Below are 16,832 nucleotides of genomic sequence, written 5' to 3'. Positions count from 1 at the left end.
CTATTAGGACATAAGTTACTGGGAGATAGTGACCAACATTTAACTATCTTTCAGACCAAGATGATTTAGGTTGTGTGGATAAATCAGACGGTTACTATGTATGTATCCTTAAATTCAGAAAGACAAGAAGAGGTGTCATACTAAAAAAATGACATCCTGGGAAATTGCTGGTAGAAGAAACAGTAAATAAGCAGAATTCATAATGTGTTCTGAGCATCCAAAGTGAGCTACTAATCCCCAAAACACAAAGTCAAAGAAGATATAATTTCCACTGACTGTAATCATATACACATACCCCTCAAGATTTCTGACATTGTAGTAAATGCCAGAAAGCCGTGTATGGAAGCAACTCCTAATTATACCTTAGCAGGTATTGGTTCTGAAACTAAGTCATTTCCCTCCTTCAGTGACTGAGTTCAAACATATGGTTTGCAAACTTTATTTTGATGAATAAGCTGCAATTGGCTGATTCTGGCAATACAATGAACCAAAAGCAATGTTTTAGAAACAATTATGGCTGGGTCCATGACTATAAACCCAAAGCTAATAAACTTCATTATAACTAAATATGATATTTGAACCATTAATCAAAATGGGTTTTTGTTGGACTTCTGGTGTGGCGTCTTCCTCACTGAAGGACCAGAGACTATGATTGTGTGTGGCTTCAATCCATGCTCTCTCATTGGAGGGCCCCGAGTATCTGCTTTTGGGGGCCAGAACCACCCTGTAAGGGTGCTAAAGAAGGGGGAGACCACCAGCTGGGTCAAGGGGAGCTGCATCTCCCCTCCCTGGCTAGGCATACTCCCCTCCGAAGACAGGCTGTAGTAGTGGTCAAATACGGCCACCCTGAAGAGGAAGAGCTAACCGGGACAAAGATTGTGCTGGAGCAGTGAAGAAGAGGACAGCGTGAAAACCGGGCTAACCAGGCACAATTATCTGGACATAAAGGTACCCCGGAATTAAGAGTCTAAGAAATTTTTAAGAAAGATAGTAAAAGCAGTGACCAGAGAAAGTGGGGGGAGGAATTGACAGCTGAAAGTGGCTTTGACCTTTGAAAGGAGGAAGCCAGAAGAAAATACCTGTTCAAATTGGATAAATATATGATTTTGGCACTAAATAGGCATAATTGAAGCTGAACTTGAACGTGTCAAAAAAACTAGTAACTGATATTTGGACTTATTGGATCTTTGAAATTTAAAAGCCCTAAATAGAGAAGAGAAAGTGGGGGGCAGAATTTGGATATAATAGAGAATGCCACCTAGTGGTAAAGGAAAAATTTTGTGACTTTAAAAAAAATGCCTAAATGGCTCTTTTAAAAGTGGAATTTGATACAAAATAAGAGCAACTTTGTTACAATAAAATAGAAACCCTGGAAAGTGGAAAGTGGAAATACAGAACATCAAAATAAAAGAAAGAAGTGAGGGGCGGAGCTGCCGTCGCGATGATACGATGTGCGATCTTGAAGGTCTGAGATCACCACCGATATCTTTGCTCCTGGATGGTCCAAACAGACCTAAACTGTCCCGAAGAGACGGTGATGTAAAGAGCACATCCTGTCGATCCCAGGGATATCACAAAGTCCTTGGTAGATCCAGGAGAAGCTCTTTTTGCCAGTGGCAAAGAGGCAGCTATTAAAGCTGCTGAAGTTGGGACAGCTCTGAAACGGAAGAGAATGGAAACAGAAAGTGTGCCGGTTTGGTGAGAATTTTTTCTTTACTTTAAGATTTGAAAGGACACCTAAGGAAAAGAAAGAATCTGTAAAATCTTAGGCAGAAGTGATTAAGCGGCGATTTTAAACGGGAAGTCAAATTATTTTGTTCTTTTTTTTTTTTTTTTTGCTGAACTCTTCATATATGATTTTTTTACTTTGAACTGGACTGGTCTTTTTTTTTCCACTTTTTTTTTCTTTTTTGTCTCTTCTCCTTTATGTCTTTATAATATTTTAGGCTAGAGATTCCCTTTTAGCTTTTTTTTCAAAATCCTTTTTCCTTTTTAATTAATTTTTATTATATTTTGTTTGGAAAAGGAGGGGGAAAGTGAAAGCAGAGGAAACTTTGTAACACTGCCAACTAGAGGCTGAGAACTATTGTTTCTCTTTTTTTTTCTCTCGACCAGACAAAGCTGAGAAAGAATTCAGACTTCTTTTCAAGGACTTTGAGCCTGTCTGATAAGATAGAGGGAAGAGCATGGGAGAGTATTATTGCAGGTGCTCTTCTGGGTTTCTATCAGTAGCTGGAGTCTGGTGTTGAAGTTTACAGAAAAAAGATGATAAGACTATAAAGAAGAGAGCTATAAAACTTAACAAAAGCCTTGGATAACTAAATAGGTGCAGTGTGTTCTTTTTCTCTTTTTAAAGCTGGGCTATTCCTTACTTTAACAAACCCCCTCCTTATCAGCTTATTATTTGTAATAGTCATTTGGATCTTTGGCCTTTTGGAACTTGCTTTTGTTTTTCTTTTTGCTTTCGGAGCCTAATTTTTACTTTTGCATTTCATTTTAAAGGACAAGTCTTAGTATTAATGTTTTCTTTTCTTTTTTAAGGGAGTAATCCTTTTTCTTTTTTCTCTCGCCCTCTCCTACATTTTTTATTTACTTTCCATATTGCTTTTTTTTTGTGGCTTCCTTTTTTTTGTATACTTTCACATACCTGAGACTTTTTAATTGGATTAAGGTGTTGAAGAACCTGAAGAATTTCTTTTTTTTCTTCTTTAGTTTTTTACTTTTTATTTTTCTGCCTCCTACAAGATTTAACAATTTTTTCCTTTTTTTTGTTTATGGTTTTTTTCTTCCTTTTTTTGAGTTTTTACTGCTATTTAACTAATCGATTGGATTAAGGTATACAAGAACCTGAAGATTTTTTTTTTATCTTGCTTCTTTTTTTTCCACTATTTTTACTTGGAATTAACAACTGGTTATTTCACGAGTGGATTAACGTTTAGAAGAACCTGAAGATTTTGAATCATTTGAAATGAGCAGGAAACTAACAGCGGCTGGTTCTTCAATTCCTACTTCTTCCTCTTCACCATCTGGAGGACAACGCTCAATACAGACGATGTTACAACAAGAAAAAGAACAGGAAAAGGTGACACTGCAGATGATAATGCAAGGAATTCAAAGCATACAAGCAAGAACAGAGAATATTGAAAAGAGAATAGAAAAAACTGATGAAAAGGTGGAGAATATTCAACAAATGATGATGAAGTATGATGAGAGATTCCAAAAAATTAAAGAAAATAAACAAAGAGATAAGAAGATTGGAGATATTGATGGCAGATTAACTGTGGTTGAACAAGATAAAAGTGGGATGCTGAGATGGGAGATGGACAGATCAGAATTTTATCTCAGATTCCAAAACACAGAGGAAGAAAAGGGACAAAACTTAGCTGAGATAATGATAGAAATCTTGGCTGAAGCTCTGGAAATAACCAAAGAGAAGATGATGGATGGAATAGATGAGGTTTTTTGAGTCTTCATAAGATATGCAATGAGAAATAGCCTACCAAGAGAAGTTCACAACGGGTTTACAAAGAAAGCCATTAAAATGCAAATATTGCAGGAGGCAAGAGAGAAAACATTGAAATATAAAGATAAGGAGATGGTGGTCCTGAAACAAGTACCCAGAAGAGTGAGAGAGATGAGAAGAGAATACCGATTCCTGACTAAAATTCTACTTTAAAAAGAGGTGAATTATAGATGGTTGATTCCAGAAGGTTTAATGTTCACATGGCAAGAACAGAGACACAGAATTGACTCAATTGAGAAAGCTGAATTATTTTATACAGAATACTTTGGAGGGAAAGAGGAGACAAAAAAAGAAATGTCACTAATTGAATTACAAGAGGACTGCCAAATAGTGACTGAAAAAGAAGAAGGTGCAGTAGGCAGAAAGGTGGAAGCTAAAGAACAACGTGAACCAAGATCTACGAGAGCTGCCACACCTACCTATAAAGTATAACCATGGAAGAGAGAAAACTGATTACAATTAACATAAACAGACTTAATTCAGCTGTTAAAAGAAGGAAAACTTTCCACAAATTAGAGAAATTAAAATTTGATATAATCTGCCTACAAGAAGTACATATTAAAAAGCAACATGAACAACTGTTGATACAGCCAAAGTTAGGGAAAATATTTCCTCCTTTACACAATGCTAGAAAAGAGGAGTGGTTTTATACGTTAAAGATATTATCCTAGCAAAATTGATCCATACGAATGATGATGGAAGATTATTAATGGTGGAAATAATGGACAATAATATGAAAACACTCCTGATTGCAATTTATGCCCTGAATGACAATCAAGAAGAATTTTATAGAAAATTACATATGAAAATAATTGAACTGGACTATGCTAATATCGTTATGATGGGAGACTTTAATGGAATTATAGACAATAAATTGGACTATACAACACAGAAAACAACAAAGCAAAACAGAAAGACTCTCCCTAAATCTTTTTTTTTTAAATGGTAGATGAAATAAACTTAAAAGATACATGGAGAGAAAGAGATGCTAAAACTAAACAATACACCTTCTATTCAAACAGACATTTATCATGGTTCAGAATAGATATGATATGGATGTCAACAGAATTGTTTGCTAATATCCAAGAAATAAATATTGAAACAAGTACTTGGGCAGATCATAATCCAATCACAATTAAATGGAAAGGACAAAGAAGAAGATCTAGATGGACGTTAAATAATACTATACTAAAAGAAAAAGATTTCATACAGAGGATGGAGGAAGAACTGGCTTTTTTCTTTAAAGAGAATAAAAAAGAAAACACATCAATGCAGAATGTATGGGATACAATGAAGGCATATGCCAGAGGCTTGATAATAGACTATACAAGGAAAGGAAATACCATGAAAAGACTAGCTTCTAAGACATTAGAGGATGAGTATAAAGGACTTGAAAAAGAGTTACAGAAAATGCCACAGAAAAAGGACATTAAGTTAAAAATGGATATAATTAAACATAAAATGGGATTAATGGAAAAAGAAGAATTAGCACAGAAAATCAGAGGTGCAAAACAGAACTATTTTGAAGATGCAAATAAACCAGGTAGATGGTTAGCACATAAACTGAGAAAGGAGAAAGAATCAAAGAAAATATCGCAATTAATAGATGATCAAGGTCAAGTTTCTTATGGAAGTAAAGAGAAGAAGAAAATTATACGAGATTATTATGGGAAACTATATACACACAAGAGAATATTGATGATGAAAGAGTTAAACAGTACTTACAGAATGCTAATCTACCCCAGATACCTAAAGAGATTGAAATAATGTTAGAAAGCAATATAACAATGATGGAGTTAACTGAAGCACTTAAGAAGCAAAACAATGGAAAGGCACCAGGCCCAAATGGACTTCCAGCAGAATTTTACAAAACACTACAAGAATTGTTGAATCTTCCATTGCTAGAACTTATGAATGAAGTTATGTTAAAGAAGAAGATACCTAAATCATGGTCAGCAGCTTATATTACACTTGTCCCAAAAGAGGCCGACCCATTACAAATCAAGAATTACAGACCTATTTCCCTACTAAACGGAGGTTATACAACTTTTGCTTCAATATTGGCAGAAAGACTTAAAAAAATACCAAAATAATTTTATTCACCCTGATCAAAATGGATTTCTGCCAAAGAGACAAATTAAAGACAATATGAGAGTAATCTTGGACACTTTGGAATAATACGAGGCACACCCTGAAAAACAAATGGCTTTGATATTCTTAGATGCACAGAAGGCATTTGACAATGTGAATTGGCAATTTATGTTATTACAGCTGGAACAGATGGGCTTTGGTAAAAAATTTATCCAAACAACAGAAGCTATATATCATAACCAAACGACAAAGGTAATGATAGAGGGAGGTTTGACGGACTCTATTGATATAAGAAAAGGAACAAAACAAGGGTGCCCACTGTCACTTTTGTTCTTTGGAAGTGCTGAACAGAAATATTAGAGAAGAAAAGGATATAAAGGGGATGAAAATTAAAAAGGAAGAATTTAAATTGCAAGCATTCGCAGATGATCTGGTTTTCATTTTAGAAGACCCACTAGAAACAGCATTAAAATTGATAGAAAAGATAGAGGTATATGGGAAGGTGGCTGGTTTGAAAATAAATAAAGACAAAAGAAAGATTTTGACAAAGAATGTTATTAAGACAAAAGGAAGAATTGGCGAATGTTTTGAAAATCCAGGTCACAAATAAGATCAAGTACTTGGGGATACACTTGACAGCAAGATGTAGCACACTAAAAGAGAATAACTATACTAAACTCAAGCAGCAGATAGCGCTAGATTTGGTGAAATGGGAAATTTTACAACTGTCATTAATAGGGAGAATATCAACAATCAAGATGAATATATTACCCATAATTTTATATTTGTTCCAAACAATTCCAATTAGGCTTGGAAAAGATTATTCTGAAGACTTAAATAAAACTGTGTTGAAATATATATGGCAAGGTAAGAAAGCGAGAATAAAATTAAAACTTTTGCAAGATGCTAGAATAAGAGGAGGGTTTGGTTTGCCTAATTGGGAGTTGTACTACCAAGCTACAAATTTGATGTTGGGTTAAGGAATGGATAACATTAAGAAACACTAGATTGTTGACATTAGAAGGACATGATCTGTTGTTGGGGTAGCATGCTTTTTTATGGTATAAAGAAACTAAAACACAGGGGTATTTTAGAAGACACTATATACAGGAGTCTCTGTGATTAAACTGGGAGAAGACTAAAAAGCAATGTTATTTGAAAATTCCACTCTGGCTATCGACTATTGAAGCATTTTCTTATCCTATAATATACAAAAAGGAACAAACAGTTAGATATGGTGAAATATTGAATGAAAAGGGTGAACTTAAATCTATGCAAAAACTAGAGGAACAAGGTATAAAGATGAATTGGTTTTCATATGCGCAAATACATTCTAGGTATGATAAAGATTCAAAAACAGAAGATTTCTATGATAAATTGACTGATTTAGATAAGATTTTGACAGGTATTGATGAAAAGGTGATTAAAAATTATATGGATATTTATTAGAAATTAAACTAGAAGAACAACAAGTCAAAGAAACTATGATTGCTTGAGGGAAGAATTTTGGATATGGGATTGATCTAGAGAAATGGCAAAAATTGTGGTCTCAAAATTATAAAATGACAATGTCAACAGCATACGAAGAAAATTTGTATAACATATTTTACAGGTGGCATTTCCCCCCAACAAGAATAGCAAGAATGTTCAAGAACAAATCTGAAAAATGTTGGAAATGTCTTCAGATACCTGGCTCATATTACCATATGTGGTAGACATGTGCGGATGCCAAAAAATATTGGATTAAAATCCACACATGTTTGGAAAAAATGACAAAAAAGCATTATAGACTTGAAACTAGAGATATTTTTATTGGGAATTTTACCTGAAATATACAGTAAAGAATTGAAATATTTGATTGTAAATGTATTAACAGCGGATCATATTTGCTAAAAACTGGAAAAATGAGAAAATACCAACACAGGAGGAAGTTATTAAGAAAATATTGGAATGTGCTGAAATGAGTAGATTGACATTTGAAATCAGAGAACAAGAAGATAAACAATTTTATAAAATTTGGGATCTATTCCATCAATGGTTAGACAATAAAACATGGTAATGAAATATGTAGATTTTTAGAACATAATGAATATATAAAGATGTATTTTTTAAATTATATCTACAAAATGATTATAGGATAGATTTGAGATGATGATATGAACTGTCATAAAACAAATTAAGTAAAATATGGATTATCTTGTAAAACATGAATGAATAATAATATAGTCAAATGATTGATTAACAATATTAATGTATTTAGGAATATTTGATTGACAATACGAGAATATATACAATGTAATTGTAAGTGAAGACTATGAAGTGGAAGCACAAAACAATTTGTAAACCAACCAACACACTGTATGTATATATATGGAAGATGGCTTGATGTTTCTATGTTGTGTTTGTCTAAGTTTGTCTTAAAAACAATAAAACTTAAAAGAGAAAAGAAAAGAAAGAAGTGTGAAGAAATTACTCTGTGACTTTTTGGTGATCTTGGCATAAACTTAAATTTATGGATCTTGGACTATTTGATGAATCTGGGAAAAACTTAAAGAGGAGTTAATAAAAGCTGATCATTGGAAATAAGTATCAAAGACACTGGTCGAATTAAATTACTGGAAAATCGGTTTGGACTTAAAGAGTTAAGAAAGAGATGTGAAGAAGTGTCTAAAAATGGCAGAACTTGATCCCTTTTAAATGGAATTAAAAATGGAACTAAGAAACATAAAAGAAATGCTACATGAAAGAAGTGAGTCGCGCTGTCTTGCCTTACGATCATCAGAAATGGTGATTCTGGAGTATGAAGAACAACAAGGAGTGCCAGAAGGGGAGGAGTTGATTAAAGAAGAGGCCATCTGCAACGAACAATTGGAGCAATGAATATTAAAGTGAAGGGGGAAAAGAATGGGAATTAAAACTTGGAGATTAGAGGAGGCAATTAAAAAGGGGAACATTTTGAAAGGCAAACAAAGTAAAAGGAAAGAAGTAGAAAAGGGAATTACAGAAGAAAGCTTTAAAGAGGGAGGGGGATAAAAACTGGAGTAAGGAAAGGAGGGGAAAAAATGAAGAAAAAAGAAAGAAAAAGAACCAGGAAGTAAAGAGATATGTAAATTGAACAAAATGAAAAGAAATATTTTATTTAAAAGACATAGAGATAATGGATAGATAAGGATTAAAAAGCGGATTCTGCAAGGTAATGTGGTGTATTAAAAATGTATTTGAAGTAATAAATTACTTAGAAGGTAAAAAATATAGACTTTTAAAATGAAAATATTGGAACTGATGTCTTCTTGTTATTAGAATACTTGTTGTTTGTTAAAGTATACATAGAGATAAATGGAATAAATGTGAAAAAGAGAAACTATGATAAATGTTCTATGTTTAATGAATTTAAGAATACATTGAAACGAACTCTTAGGATTGTTGTAAAAAGATTAACATCAGTTTCTATGATTAATTGAATAGATTAATTTAATTGAAATTATTAATGATTTGATGTAACTGAAGGGGAAAGTGCCATGCAAAATCCAGCCTAAAATGCATGTGTTATGTATTAATATTTTTAGGTGATAATTAAAAAGTCAATTATTATTGGGAATTAAAGAGGAGTTAATTAAATGATGTATAAGGTAAAGGGGTGGTACACTCAAATTAGTAATTGTGGGGGGAAATTTTTGAATTGTTTGAATTGGGATGGAATTTTTGAAATGATGAAATAAGAATATGCAATGAAATCGCAAACCTGACAGATAAAAATATAAAGTATAATAAATATGAAGATATGATAATTATTTAAAGTAAAAAGAAATAGATTAAGAAATAAATAGAAAAATATAAAATAAGTCTGAGAAAAGTATTTGAGAAAATTTATAGAATATGTGTAATGTAATAAGATATGCAACCAAATGTGAAAGATGAGTATGTAACCAAGGTCATGTTTGTATGGAAATGTGAAAACCTGGAATCATGCTGTTCAGTAAAAAAAGATGTTTATGAAATGTGGAAAAAAAAAACTTTTTACAAAAAAAAATGAGTTTTTGTTATTGCTCGTTTTAAATTTTGGGCTGGCTTGGCTTTAGAACTGAGTCCCCCACATATCAGAGAGCAAACTGGTTTAGAGAATTATAAAAAGGAATCTGAAAAAGGAATGAACATGGATTGTGTTCATATAGATAGAATGTTTACCTACCATTTAATAATGATGAACTGACTGACAATTGCTACTATATAAAGTTTAAACTCTTGGTTGAATATGATGGTTTACAGGACACACAAAGTCATGTGTGTTGTTTTGCTTTGGCTTGGTCATTATGGTTTGTAAGCCATGCTTTGTAAGTTAAATGCATTGTGTGAGCCCAACCAGAGACATGCATAGTAGTAAGACTGATTACGTTGCTCCCTATATCAACTAAAAAGACCCCAGACAGATACATAAAATCTTCATTAAATTCTAAAGGCTCTCCCACTCAACATATCACCCCAAAGCTCAAATAGTATACATTCCAGTGTTTTCTTCTCCTTTGTTTTGTTCTTAAAACTGTCTCATTTCACTCACAACAGTCACATTCCATCTTTGGTCTTTCTATTGCTGAAATGGCACAGTACTGTCCCCAAAAGGTTGCCTATCTTCATACGTGTTGTGTGTACATGTAGAATTTTTAAAATGATTTTTTTATTAAATCAAGTCAAGCTTTTAGTTTGACCTGCTGAATTTTTAAAATTATTTTCAGTAAAGTTGTTCTCAATTAAGCAAATATACATTTAAATTCCAAATCCTCTTAACTCCTGTGATGCTAAGCTTTGGAATAATTTAATGTTCATCGTTTAAAAAGAACCTCCTAGGATTAGGATTGCCTGTCTACATTCTTGGAAACACTAACATTTCCTTAACATTTGGTGCATTACCTTCTTAAGGGCAACATAACCCAATTCTAAAGGTATCTTTGCTGAGATTTTTCATAACAAGCGTTCCAGAGACAATGCTGGCAGTACTGTTCACATTTTAGTGTGATATTATTTCTCTAAGGGCCACTCTGAGTTCTAGCCTCAAGAGAAAGTTAAGTTTTATAAGAATAGTTCAGAATTCTCAGTAAATAATGATCATTGGTGTAAACACATCTGATTGTCTATATGTCCTCAGTAAAGATACTTTAGCATTTTTAAAGCATAAACCGTTTAGAAATAGGAAGACAAACTAGGTTCACATCCCATTAAATCATTGTTTTATTAACCCTTTTTATATGAAAAAGTAACAGCGACCTAATCTACTGTTACATCATGGTCTGAAAACTGATCTCATTGAGTTCATATACCACATTAAGTCAAGAAGTCATGATATACAAATTCAGCAATAGAGAAAGACCTCTATGGTGTATTTTGGGGAGGCCTCCATATTTATGCCACATCTCCAACCTACCCAGGTCAGGTGATCATAAATTTCACACCTTAAATCTTTTTTTAAAAAAATCTCTACTCTTGCATATCTCTAAGAAATATATCCATTGAGTTAAGGTCATTTACTAATCAGGAAGACACAATGCCCTGGTATGCAAATAGCCATAGAGGTTCCTGACAATAAGCAGCCTCTACATTTCCCAGTTGCTTAGCAACCATGCTTCCCCTAGGACATTTACCTCATCTTTTGTATAGCCCCCAGATTTCATTCACCTGATGTGAGCAGAGTTGGTTTACTAGAATACTATCAGCTTCTCTGCTTAATACCTTATCAGTAGACCCAGACAATTTCTAGTTTCGCCCAGTTCACATGAGAAGAACATGTCTCTGGCTGCACTCACACATCACCTTTAAACCATACATGTGGTTTGCTTACAAACCATAATGACCAAGCTACAAACCATAATGACCAAGCTAAAGCCAAACAATGCATGGGTTTTAAGTGTGACCATCATATTAAATCAAGAATGTGTTATTTATGTCTCTGTGGGAACTATAGAAAACTAAAGGCAATCCCTAGGATGAAGTTTGTGTGAAAACATGATAGGGTTTATTGTGACTTGGCAAGTGATATGCCAATAGACAGTGTATTTTGTTAATTATAGTTGGTAGATTAGCATGTTGTAAGAATACAGCCAAATGTGACTATGTCAACACTATCAGCTCAGGCTTTCTCTAAAACAGATGGCATAACCATACCTGGCTCCTTTTCTTAGTATGATGAGTAATTTTTAAATCCAAAGATCCAAAGATCCAAAGATCCAAACACCCAAACATCAAATGCATTTGTTTTGTGAAGTTGGCTTTGGGAAATAACTCAATTTTAGCTACTGTATCCATCTATAATGAGATATAATACTGAACTCTCTTAACAGTATTCTGCCTGAGATAATATGCACTCTCAAAACAAATTATCACAGCTACACTAAAAGGAATTTCAAAGAAGTGTATATACCACTCATGAGACTCATTGCATTGGATGCAATTTACTCCCAGGTAAGAATGTGTAGGTAATGGCTTCCCCAAGAGACACAAAAGATTGCATTTTATAGAGTTTTCAATAGATTTCTTGCCATTTCAATTTTCAAACTCTTCAAGGTGGGATGGTTGAACCTACCATTCATTACCTATTACCATGAGCACGCCTATCTCTTGCCTCTAATAAGAGTTTCCAAAGGATAGATATATTAACTTATTAAAGGAAAACCCAAAAAGAGTTCTTGAATCTCTTAAATTCTATAAAATTACTGCATGAGCTCAGGTAAAATACATGGAGTATTATCCCAAGAAAAGAGTACCTATACATTTTAAATAGAGGTGAGGAAAGGAATAATGAAAGGTAGAAGAAATTTAGAAATGTAGACATTGCAATAGTCAGAAAACAGTTGCTGAGTGTGATATACAGGTAGTCTTTGACATATGATCACAATTGGTATCAAAATTTCCATTCCATAAGCAATATGGTTGTTAAATAAGGAACACTGTTTTACTATTTTTGCCACTGTTAAGGAATCATTGTGTTTGTTAAGCAAATCATTGCAGCTGTTAAGTGAATCCAGCATTCCCTATTGACTTTGCTTGTCAGAAACTCTCTGGGAAGCTTGCAAATGCTGATCATGTGACTGTGGGAATGCTGCAGTGGTCATAAGTGTGAGAACTAGTCCTAAGTCATTTTTCTCAGTGCCATTGTACCTTTGAATAGTTGTTAAACAAATGATTGTAAGTCAAAGACCTCTAAAAGATTTTATTTATTTATTTCTTTTATCAATTTATATAGATCTCCGTTGTGTTTCACCAGCAGCAGGTGAGAGAGAGCAACTCGGAGAGCGAGGACTCAGATGAGGGGCCTGAGTGTGATGAAGGGATGGGGCCAGAACCATCAGGGAGTGGAATCCTGCCTTCGGAGATTGTGGAAGCTGGCAGCAGTGATGAAGAGGTCCCTGAGGAGCCTGTGCCCAGTGTGCGTGCGTGCAGGGCTGCTTGAAGGAAAGAGCAGCTGCAGCAGCACGGGCAACTCGGGAGTAAGGTTGCAAGGTAATGACTCCTCCCTTAAGAGATAAAAGCCAGCTGAGAAACCGGAGTTCTTTGCAGAAAGCAAAGGAGTTCTTGCACTCAAGCCTTGTGGACATTCGGAGTACCTTGGTTGGTGTTTGGAGACTCTATGTATTTGAAATATTTCTTAGTAACTTTATCTAGTATTCTTGGAAGCCTTGCACAACCTTGGCATGGCTCATTCTTAACAACGACAATTAGTTTGAAACAGACTTTTAACTGTGAAGGAATGGAATTGGTAAAGAATCATTAAAAAGTTTTGCTGTTACCTCTGTTTTGTGCTTGTTTCCTTGGAACAAGGTTTGGGTCAAGAACAATCTCACAACCAAATATCATATTTTCTTTTTCAGGTAAAACCTTTCCTTTTTAACAATTTTTGGGAAATATCCTGTATTATCCCATCCGAGTCTCTAAATTATATATCTCCCATTTCTAAGAAAGTTAACAAAATATTATAGCAATAGCACTTAGACTTATATATTGCTTCACACTGCTTTTTACAGCCTTCTCCAGGTGGTTTACAGAGTTAGCATATTGCTCCCAACAATTTGGGTCCTCTTTTACCCATCTCAGAAGGATGGAAGGCTGAGTCAACTTTGAGCCTGGTGAGATTCGATCTGCCAAATTGCAGGCAGCTGGCAGTCAGCAGAAGTAGCCTGCAGTACTGCAGTCTAACCACTGCACCATCAGAACCACTTTATCTGGAAGAACCACTATTTGATCTACCTTCTATTCTGGCTCTGGTCTATAGTACATTCTTAGTGGCCCAGGGAATAAACTTTATTTAAAGTTCAATGAGAAAGAACAACATAAAAAAAATGAGACAGTAAGAAGACCATAATGACTCTTTAAAAGGGATTCAGGGGTTCAGGGATTTAGCTTTCTTTTTCACCATTGTCTTTTCATTTTATTTTGATGACCGAACAGTTAGCAGCACTTAATCAAACTTGGCTGACCTTGAAAAAGCTGTGTAGTTTCATATCTAGTTAATGTTTGAGCTAAAAACCACAAAAATATCTCAGGGGTGTGGACTGAACTGAAAAATCAAGACAATAAATCTTTCAGAAGAAGGCAATGGCAAACTGTTTTCATACCGTTGCCAAGAAAGCTGCTCGAATGTGGCCATATAGCCATCAAGCATGACTCAAGGGAAGTGGAATTTTCATTTGCTAGGATTTCATGTAATTATCACCAACGTAATTAATAAAATATGAAGCCATTGGGAGAAACCATCTAGCCTTGGAATTAGATGTCATCAACATGCAGCAATCAAGTCTGTGTTCTGTTAATTAAGAAACTGGGAATAATGATCTTCATCATGTATGCCTGAAAAATGGTAACTAAGACTGGGAGGTAAGGTTAGCAGCCAAGCCATATATACTAAGACGAGATGATAAGCTGTTTTGTATCACCTTATCTGAAGAAGCATTTTAGGTAACTTTATAAGATTTATTTGGCTGTCTGTTTTAAGCAACTCTGGGCTGGCTTATAACAACACTAAAACCAATAAATAAAGAAATCCTAAAACAGTAAAAGCAGTAAAATAATAAAACAAAAGCCCTAAACCTTAATCATCCCCTTTGGATATTCCATGCAGGCTCAGTTACCCACTTTCCATGCCTTTATTCATTCAATCACAGTACTTCAGTAAAAAGCCCGGGTTAAGGGTCTTTTGAAAAGTGAGAAGGGTTGAGCCTCTTGAATTGTTGGTGGTGTTCCACAAGGTAGGGGCAGCCACAGAACAGGCAGCTTCTGGGGTTCCACTAGTTGACAAGATTTCAGGGAGCAAACCTGGAGCAAGCCCACCCTATCTGATCTAGGGGAACAGGCAGTTATTCTTAGGGAGAGGCAGTCTTGAAAATAATCAATGTCATAGGGCTTTAAAAGTGATGAGTATCCCCTTGAATTCAACCTGGTGGAAAATAAATAGCCAGTGCAGCTCACAGAATAAATGGTGTAACATTGGGTTATTATATAGATTGATCACAGGGGACAGAATGCAGTACCAATATTAAACATAGGGGTCATCTTCCCCAAGAGCAGATCACTCTGTCTCCCTTCATTCCTTTCCATGCCTGTCATCACCACAATTCCCTCCTGTACCATCTTCTTCCCCACCTTCCCCTATCTGGATCCCGCTCCCACCTCCAGCCTCCCATCCCCATGGCCCTAAAAACTATCCATGTTCAACCTGAACAATCTAGACAAACAGGTTTTGCTTAAGTTCTGGCATACACTCAGCACCTCCACCCAAGCAAGCCTTAAACTTTTGAGTATATAAATGTGAAAGAGTGCATATTATTTTGCCCCATGTTGGTTGAATTGGTTGAATCCAATAAAGTAATGTCCAGCTATGAATTTTGGATTTGTCTTCCTCTTACAAGGATAGATACAATAAATCAGGGCACAGGTACAACTACATAGGTAACTGAACATTTTGCCACTTTCTAATTTAAGATCTTTATTTGTTCAAACAATTTACCCCAATGCTATAGAAATATAGCATTTTTCCCAATACTATATTCTGCAAAGCTTTTAGTTAATGTCTAAAGGCCATACAGTGACACAGAAACTATTAGCATGGGGTTGTTGTTGTTTTGCATAACTCATTGTTTTTGTTATTAAAATGTGTTTGCGGGGTGGGGGAGTTGAAAAAATACTTTTATTTGTTGTAGTCTAACCTTGATTATAAAATATAATTTAAATAATATATGCACATTTCCCAGAAATACAAAATAGTTTCATCCTTCTCTCCCTCCTTATTGTCCTAATAGCTGTTTCTCTTTCAGCTAGTTAATGTGGCTGAACGTATTAAGAGTTACAACTATTCTCAAATACATGCAATCATCTCCACTGTAAAATTAAAACAATATTCAAATATGTATATGTTTTTGTGGGATTTTTTTTTTAAATGAAATTGCTTGTGAGCAGCTCATTCACATATTTTGTATTAGGAACTGGTAAAAGACAAGTTATTGCAAAGACTATACAGAGACAAGTTTTCTGTTGTGTATATACAGAAATGAGAGAAATGATTTCTCAGATAAAAAATAAGTGTTGTAAATACACAATTGTTTTTTTCTTGTTATCAGCAAAATGTTCTTCCTACTTTCTTAATCCCCCCCCCCCCCAGAATCTACCATTCAACATGTTTAATCTATGACAGATTGGCCCACCCTGATGTCATCCAGATGTGTTTTCTTTCAATTCCCTAGCCAGAGTTGAAATCTGCTACACTTTGACTTATTTTTTCCCCCAAAATCCCCCCTGTCCCCACTCCCACATACACCCACACTAGCAAGCAGTGGGAACTTAAAATTGTATGTTCTACATTTTTTCACTTTGGGTGTTGGAAACAAATGTCTCTTAACAAACATAGTCTAAAACTTTAAAAGCCAATTTGGAAGGAAGGAAAAAGAGATCTAAGGGCCAATTCACTAGGAACTTTTCTTAGCTAAATGCAGATATTTTTTTCACTTATTCAAAACATACAATGGCTGCTTACCACTGGCAACAGCAGATAGATAAATAAATATTTGTATCATTGTTTTCATTATACTTACACATTTCTAAAAAGCAAAACTGTTCAGCAGCAATCTCAAGATCTCTCCAAATTGCATGTTATTCTAAACAATGGAAATCAGTTCATAATTCAGACTTTTACAAGTAGAGAAGTAAGATACACGTTGCCTTCAGCCATTTTTACCACAAA

At 34.6% G+C, this 16,832-nt stretch overlaps 1 protein-coding gene across 9 annotated transcripts in view; it reads right to left on the bottom strand.

The window, feature by feature from the left end:
- The window catches only part of EPB41L1 (erythrocyte membrane protein band 4.1 like 1), a 193,676-nt gene that overhangs the window by 134,126 nt on the left and 42,718 nt on the right, over positions 1 to 16,832 (bottom strand). The window lies entirely within an intron of this gene.

The sequence above is a fragment of the Notechis scutatus genome, chromosome 3 (assembly GCF_049901735.1).
Source record: "Notechis scutatus isolate UNSWTSFEM ecotype Mainland chromosome 3, rNotScu1.2, whole genome shotgun sequence".
In the NCBI taxonomy this organism is placed as follows: Eukaryota; Metazoa; Chordata; class Lepidosauria; order Squamata; family Elapidae; genus Notechis; species Notechis scutatus.
Note: the sequence above shows the minus strand (reverse complement) of the source record. Positions and strands in the feature narration are given on the sequence as shown.